Below are 6,969 nucleotides of genomic sequence, written 5' to 3' on the forward strand. Positions count from 1 at the left end.
ACAGAAAAGTAGGTGAAGGGAGACATCAGACAGTGTAAGATAGGACAAAATAATAATAATTTATAAATTATCAAGGGTTCATGAGGGAGGGGGGAGGAGGGGAATGAGGAGCTGATGCCAGGGGCTTAAGTGGAGAGTAAATGCTTTGAGAATGATGAGGGTAAGAATGTATACAAATGTGCTTTACGCAATTGGTGTATGGGTTGTAATAAGAGTTGTATGAGCTCCCAATACAATGATTAAAAAAAAGAAAATGATGGCAACATATGTACAAAAATGCAATTGATGTATGGATGTATGGATTGTTATAAGAGCTGTAAGAGCCTGCAATAAAATGATCTTTTAATGAAAAAAAGAAAGAAAGAAAGAAAGAAAGAAAGAAAGAAAGAAAGAAAGCAACTTTCTCATGGGAAGGGAGCCCAACCAGTGCAGTGGGTTAGGCTGCTAGCCACAGGGCCGGAGGTTCAAATCCACCAGCTGCTCTGCAGGAGAACAATGAGGCTGCTACTCCTATGGAGATCTTCAGTATCTGAAACTCCACACAGCAGGTCTACTGTGACTAGAGGGTCACTCGGAGATGGGAGTGACCCAGTGGCAGGGGTGCGGAGATAATCCATGACTGATCTTTGATGTTAAGTGACAAAACTGGCTTCCTCGGGTCATCAAGGAGGCTCTCTCCAAACAGAACTCAGATAAAACTCCAGATCCTCCTAACAAGGTGGGTAGAAAAGCACCAAGGACAAGGAGTGCCCCTCAAGCCCACCGCTGACCACGAGAAGCTGACCTTGATCCTGGGGCACTGGGTCTGTCTGGCTGCTTCCTCTCAGGGTCTTAAACACCAAGCTCCCTGCCATCCAGTTGACTCTGAGAGTGTAAAGTCTCATCTTTCTCCTGCAGAGTGGCTGGTGGGTTCGAACTGCAGATCTTGTGGTTAGCAGCCCAATACATAACTCACTTCGACACCAGCGCTCCTACTCTCAGGGTCTAAGCACCCCACAATTCTGACAGTCACAGAATATCTCTTCTAAAAGGTCATACTTCAGTTCCTGCATCATAAAATCCAATTAGCATCTGCAAACCTCCTTTCCAAGACACTAATTAAACACACACAGAGTAAAAGAACAACAACAAAAAGACACAGACCTCCAACACAAAAGGCACAGGAGAGGGAGCCAGCGGAGGAAGTGTAAGTACCTTCTAGAACAGCAGTTCTCAACCTGTGGGTCTCAACCCCTTTGGGGTCGAATGACCCTTTCACAGGGGTTGCCTAAGACCATCGGAAAATACATATTTCCAATGGTCTTAGGAACCGAAACACCGCTCCTCTGTCTCCAGGAGGGTCCGTCCACATGCAGATCCGCCAACATGCAGATCAGCCCACATACAAGTACCCGGCGTGAAGACTATTAACCATGCTACACCATGCTTCAAGACAAAATTTCATTTATTTGTCATCAGAAATAAATATTTCACAATATATAATTACATATTGTTTTTGTGATGAATCACTATGCTTTAATGATGTTCAATTTGTAACAATGAAAATACATCCTACATATCAGATATTGACATGATGATTCATAATAGTAGCAAAATTACAGTTATGAAGTAGCAACGAGAATAATTTTATGGTTGGGGGGATCAGCACAACATGAGGAACTGTATGAAAGGGTCGCGGCATGAGGAAGGTTGAGACCCACTAGTCTAGAAGGTAAACTGCAGGTGGGACCCTGCAGGCAGGGCCCTGCAGCAACGAAGGGTCTTGCTCCAATACCTGCCAAAGCCTCACTGGGCACCAGTCACCACGCACGGAGCTTCCACTCACCCTGCCCGGTTCCCCAGCGGTGGGGCCAGCGTTCGGCGTGTGTACGAGAGAGCAGGATGGGGACGGACAAACAAGCCCGGGCACAAGTGGGCACAATGACTAGGATGCCCAACTGAAACATAACGAGGACTTAAACACATACACGGCACACTGAGAAGGCACAACCGGGGAAAAGAATGCAGTGAGCACTCGGAACGAAGTGGCCCCCACCCCATCCCCTAGAAGAAAAAAAGTTGGGGCACTTTTGCGGAACACAGATCAAAAGGGCTGGGAAATGGAAACAGGAGTGACTGGAATTGCCTCTCAACCCACTCAGCACCCACTTGTGCTCCTAAACTCACAGAGTGCCAACTAGGAGCTGGAGAAGCCCCTCAACCTGTCCAGGCGGAGCAGGGAGAGCCCTCACAGCAGATGGGCTCGGTGAGGTGGCCAAGGGACAGCGAGGAGGGGCTCTCCTAGTTCCAAATGAAAACCCCTCTGCCCCAGAATTCCCAGACATATAGGATGGCAATGAAAAATCATTTCAGACGGTTCATCTCGTACTCACCCCTGCCCAGGAAGTCCCTTTGAAAGAGTGACATCTTCTCGCAACAACAGGGAAGTCATTTGCAAACAGGAAAAACCAAACCCAGAAGAGGCCCAGGTACCAAAGAGGGGACCACATGGGGCCCACCTGACCATGACAATGGGGACTGGAGCCAGGGGCCACAGCAGGCCCACAGGGAGCATGGCTTGCCTTCTGAACAGCACTGTTCTGAGTTGTTCTGCTACCCTGAGAGTCGGCTGTGGACAGAGTGTAGAGCAAGGCAGGCCAAAACAGCACTGGGGCTCACTCCTCAGACCGCATCAAAGCGGAGGCACAGGTGAAGGTGGGTGGGAGCTGTGGGAGCCCAGGACAGGTGCCCATATTCTAACAAAATGGAGGCAAGAAGGACTGCTGGGTATAGGTGACACACAAGAAACCAGTGCTCTATATCGATTTCTGGGGATGTCCAAGGTACAAGGAACCCTGGGTTACAGGAAAGCTAACCAGATGGCCAGGGCAAGAAAGCGAATGGCTGTGCATGAACTTCATCCGTACCCAGCTCTGACCTTGACCTGGGCAGCCCCTGCCCCCACAGGGGGTGAGAAGCCCGACAGGTTCCCTACGAGCGGCTGCTTCTGGGGTGTGTGTCTCTGGAGGGGAGATGGAGGGGCCTAAACTTCGAAATATCTGCTTTGCATGGATGGCTGTAATTTACCAGTGGAAATGGAAGATCAAAGTGTTAACACCCAGCCTCCTGTTCTGTGCCGGCCGTCAGGCTGAACCGGCTGCCGGCCAACGTGCGGCCCCAGTGAACAAACCACTTATTCACATTTCTTCTGATCTCGGCTCCTGACACCGACCACGGGGTTTCTAAGTTATGGCTTCAGTCCACACTTAGCAACCAGGAGTCACAATGCAGCTTTCTTTTTGGTCCACCAAATCATCCAAGAACTGGGCAGGGGTGGGGAGGGAGGGCAGCGCTCACTCTCCTTCCCGTTCTCTAATGAATGCTGCTGTAGGAGAGGAAGCCAACCCAAGCAGTGTAAGAACAGTATTTTTTCCTGCCCCAGAAACTGATCCGTGAACCCCCAAGCCCTCGTTCCCATGTTGTCCAGGAGACAAAAGAAACTCTCCAGAGATAAAACGCTCCCCGAAAGGAGAAGGGGGTGGGGGGCGACTGCTGGGATTGGCTCCCACAGTTCCACCCATGCCAGGTAGGAGACCTGGCCCACGGTCACACACAGGACATGTCGCTTCTTTTCGGTGTCATCAATAGTGTTAAACTGTGACAGCTTGGCTCCTGGGCCAGATGGAGGAGCAGCAAACAACGCCCCCTCCCTGGCAGCAGCCACGTGCTGCTGCCGCCCACCGGTAAAAGCCTGGCAGTGGGGGGAGGCCGTCCTCCACCAGCCTGGGCTTTACAAAGGGCTGAGAGTGAAGACTGCTCCCCACAGTGGCTGGCAGCCCCCTCACCTTGCTTGGGGCCTGGCAGAGGCAGGAGGCCAGGCCCAAGGAGCCCTCCTGCTGAGGGCACAGGCAAGGTAGCTTGCGTGGAGTCACAGGGACAAAGCCCCTGCCGTTCTTTTCCAGGGTTTGGGTTTAAAGAAGGGATCAGAGTGGCAGCAACCACAAGGGGCCATTGTGCCGGGAGCCACGGGAGGGCAGCTGCTAGCGATTGACTTCTTTATCTGGCCGGGACTCTGCAGATCTCAGCACAGGCAGTGGCTCAAGGCGGCAGGCAGGCAGCAGGCAGCAGGCAGCGGGCTCCACGCTGGGCATACAAAGGAGGATTGTCTTAAAGGAGCAGTGGCCCCTTGCTCCACCAGGGGGCTGTACAGAAGCACATGGTGGACTCCTGTCTACTCTCTGTCAGCAAAGGCCAGCCTGGCAGAGCCCAGTGACCAGCTCCTCAGTTACACAGTGGCGGCAGTTCTGCAGACAGCTTCCGCTTAGCAGTCACCAAAGTGACCTGTGCAGCTAGATCCCGTGGGCAAGATGGGACAGAGCTGCAGGAGTCCTTTCAGGCCACAGCCTGCCTTTGCCACCAGCCCCCAGAACCCCAGTGGAGCAGGCCTTCTACCCCAACTCCAGCCCCTAGTCCTTCACCACCTTGAGGGGCCAATGGGGTCCAGACTGAAGGTGGCATCGCAGGCAGTGTGCACACAGTGAAAGAGAAGTGCAGCCTGGGCTCACTGTGTGGGCCAGGATAGGCTGCTCTCATGAAGAAGTCAGCCCAAAGCCTGCAGACAGATGCCTGGGTGGGCAGGGCCCTGCAGCACCTGCTGCTGTGCACCTGGGGGTCCAACTATCTAACCCTGTCAGAGTAGCCTGGGGAGCTAAACCGCTTGTCTCTCAGGTCAGCCGAAACACCCTGACCTTCTAGAAAGAGAGCTGGCCTGTGCAGCACCTCTCCAGGTCTCAGATCTGTCGCTGTGCCACGGGGGTAATGTGAAATGGGGTACAAGTGCCCAACAAACCCCAGCTTCCTGCCTTCTTCTTCAAATGGGATTCATCTTCCCCTATGTGTTATCATTGGTTCATCCCGTTCCCTGATGGCAGAAGGTGGTCCCTGCAGTAGGGACAGATGCCCACAGGTGGTATCTAGAGAGGTGGACAATATTAGGAGCTTCAGCTAGCACTGGACTGTTAATGGCAAGGTTGGTGGTTCAACCCCACCAGCTGTTCCTCAGAAGAATCAAGAGGCTGCCCGCTCCTGTGAACCTCAGAAATCTGTGAGGAAGGAGCTCAATGGCAGTGGATGTAAGGAGGGGACAGGATGCTGTGTGGACCCACAGCAGGGGTGCCAAACCTGACCACGGAGGGACTGCCAACTCTGGATTCTGGGACACATGGCTGGGGTCCAGGCCAGCTCATGGTGACCCTGGATGCCATCATCAACAATGACAAGTGCTCTCTGAACAGGGCGGGTTTTGGCTTTTAGTGGGTCAATGGCGTCTAGTATGGGGGATACAAATAGCCTACATGACAGGAAATCTGGTCACTTAAAATGCAGGATGAGAACAGAAGACCCTGGGGGACCATAAGGACGATGGCCAGGCTGTGAAGAGTATCAGTAGGGTCAGGAGATAACTTGGGCAGAATAGCTGTGTAAGGCACAGGTTCCCAAACAGATTTGGCCTACCATCCACTTTCAGAACAACAAATCACTCAGTGCCCCTCTGGCACTTAAAAACATCGGCCCCCTGCATCATTCCAGCGCCCAAGCAGCGGGCAATATTGCCTGCTTTGGGAACCACTGGTCTAACACTTGCTGGAAATACAGGTAAATTCTAAGAAAACCACAGTAAAGAAGGGCTCTGGTAGTGTTGTCATTATCCACTGGCCTGCAATCTTCAAGGTCAGCAGTTCAAAACCAACAGCCAGTGGGAGAAAAACCAGGCTTTTTACTCTTGTAAAGAGTTATAGTCTAAGAAACTCATGGGGCAGTTCTCTCTAACCTACAGTATTGCTGAGTCAAAATCGACTCAATGGCAGTGAGTTCGGTTTTGCAGGTAAATAAGAAGCATCTGTGGATTACAGGTAGGGCCACAGATGGAGTGGGGGGTGGGGGTATGGTGGGAGGTGTCAAGGATTCCAAGAGACAACGACTGGGGAAGGGGCTGACTTGAGACACTCACTCCTCCCTTTTCTTGCTCTCACTGAGAGGATACATTTCCATCCCTGCCAACGTTAGGTTTACAGGGGTCAGACCTCTCAGACAGGGAGGGTGACAAGAATGAATCTAAAACCCAGGTAAAGGGCAACAGAGGAGAAACTGAGGCCGACCACCAGCTGGAACCCGTGCAGGGTGGGGTCCTGTCTACCAAGAACATGGGCAACAGGAAGCTGCTGGGACTCACCCACCCAGTCACTGCTCAAGAGAGTCAGCCTGTGACGAGTCAACTCCCCATCATTTCTTCTAGCACTTGCACCAAGAGCCCACGGCTAGTGTGTTAGCCCAGCCCCATTCCCAGAAGTGAGGATGGGGCCTGTCCTGGGTGCCACAGAGTAACAGGCCCGTCCACCTGTTAACATGCAGCCTGACAGCTTTTCACATGGCTGACACACACGGCCTGGGCCAGAATTCAATGAACATGCAGCCAGCCTCCTCCCAACACACTGTCAATCCATGAACACTTGAGGCTCTTGTAGCCCCAAACCCACCTACTGGCTCTATGGGAGTACCTGGAAGATGTGAGGGACAGGTCTGCATTGTTCAGAAAGCGGCTGGTTCCTATTATTAAGCCCCTCGTTAACTCAAGAGGCAGCCAGGGACTGTAGGAGGAGGAAGCTCATGCCTCCGCCCCCACCAGTTTTGACCTTGAGCACATGGCCACCACCTCTGCCCACATCTGTCCCCAACCCCACCCCATCTCCGTGAAAGAATGGCTATTAGAAAGCTCTTGTCAAACAAGGGGATTTCTCATCCTGTCTTCCGGTCAGTGAACTTGGCTGCCAAGTAAGGGCTTGCTTGGTCCACCCAGCAGGGCCTGGGGTAGAAAGGCCTGGTGACTTACGCCTGAATTCCAGCACTGAGAACTCTACCTGGGTAGCTAGCTGTAAGCTGAGTCAACTGCATGACAACTGGTTTGGGTTTCTTTGGTGGTTTGTTTGTGGG

The 6,969-nt window shown here is 52.3% G+C and overlaps 1 protein-coding gene across 2 annotated transcripts in view; it reads right to left on the reverse strand.

Moving 5' to 3' along the window:
* Positions 1-6,969, reverse strand: part of CYTH1 (cytohesin 1) — a 33,137-nt gene that overhangs the window by 19,265 nt on the left and 6,903 nt on the right. The gene's annotated exons all lie outside the window — the stretch shown is intronic.

Source organism: Echinops telfairi, unplaced genomic scaffold (assembly GCF_000313985.2).
Source record: "Echinops telfairi isolate 266 unplaced genomic scaffold, ASM31398v2 ScPeMD7_7458;HRSCAF=8496, whole genome shotgun sequence".
In the NCBI taxonomy this organism is placed as follows: Eukaryota; Metazoa; Chordata; class Mammalia; order Afrosoricida; family Tenrecidae; genus Echinops; species Echinops telfairi.